Source organism: Sinocyclocheilus rhinocerous, unplaced genomic scaffold (assembly GCF_001515625.1).
Source record: "Sinocyclocheilus rhinocerous isolate Xijiao unplaced genomic scaffold, SAMN03320098_v1.1 scaffold756, whole genome shotgun sequence".
Classification (NCBI taxonomy): domain Eukaryota; kingdom Metazoa; phylum Chordata; class Actinopteri; order Cypriniformes; family Cyprinidae; genus Sinocyclocheilus; species Sinocyclocheilus rhinocerous.
In genome coordinates this window covers 1,052,155-1,053,275 of record NW_015662039.1, presented here as the reverse complement: position 1 = coordinate 1,053,275, position 1,121 = coordinate 1,052,155, and the positions used below count along the sequence as shown (strand labels likewise).

Here is a 1,121-nt window from a genome sequence, read left to right as displayed (position 1 = left end):
AAATAGTATATATTTACGTTGAACTTTATTCTTGAACAGATGGCGCTGTATTAAGTAGTATATAAAAAGTGTTTCTGTTGCTCATAAAAACGTTTCTGTGTATTTGACAAATATTGCATTTAATTCACTTCATCTGTGATAGAGTAGGCTATGCAAACACCGCAAGATCGTCACGGGAGCAGAAAGTGTCAGACTTGGGGCACATTCAAGCTCAAAACGGTGTGCAACAAGGTTTGAGATACGTTTTCTCTTGTTTGGTGGGTGTGTCAAAAATGTCAGCCCAATCAGCAGCAACATGTATATAAACCACGTGGTATTAAAGAGACAGCTCGCACAATGGGTCCAAGTAAAGTCGTTTACAAATGTGTCTTTTATTCTGGACGGCAAGGGCAGTGACTGTAACATCGAGTGTATTTTGCAGTATTAAACACATATTTATACCGATTTCATCAGGCTCCGAAAATTCTTCAAAAAGAACACAAAGAATGGCCTTCTCAGCTGCCATAGTTGCAAGTCTTGCGTCATCAGAACAGGGTGTTCAACGCACCACTGTTTCTGTTTAAAAAAAAAACGTTTTGTCGGGGCTGAACGCTGCCTTTGACGTCTCCACTTTTAATTCCGCCCTGACTGCAAGCGGCTGCTCTCGCCAGCCGGTGGCAGGCTAGTATAGTTAATCTCGAACAAGCCTACTATCCTGACGGCTGACGAGCGTGTCCCCAAACATGGCCACGACTACCCAGAATGTAATGCGCAGTGACGTAGTTTCCCAAGCTCTATACCAAGGGAGGAGTTGGATCTGGATCCAACCTCGCCCCCTGGATCTTGTGTTCTGCAGTGAGGACCATTTCGACTCAGAGGAAGACCATGAGGGTTTAGGGTGCCATTTGGGACAGGGCCAAAGACTGTAGAATACAAGAATACTGTAGAATACCCCTTAAAGGGACTTTGTCTATACATATAGGTCCAATACAATCTACAGGGCAAAAAATATTAGGCTATAAGTCAAGTCACCTTTATTTATATAGCGCTTTTAACAATACAGATTGTGTCAAAGCAACTGAACAGCATTAATTAGGAAAATAGTGTGTCAATAATGCAAAATGACAATAGTAAACACTAAT

At 41.9% G+C, this 1,121-nt stretch overlaps 1 protein-coding gene across 3 annotated transcripts in view; it reads right to left on the bottom strand.

Annotated features, from left to right (window-relative positions):
* Positions 1 to 1,121, bottom strand: part of LOC107727383 (core histone macro-H2A.2-like) — an 11,479-nt gene that overhangs the window by 9,803 nt on the left and 555 nt on the right. The window lies entirely within an intron of this gene.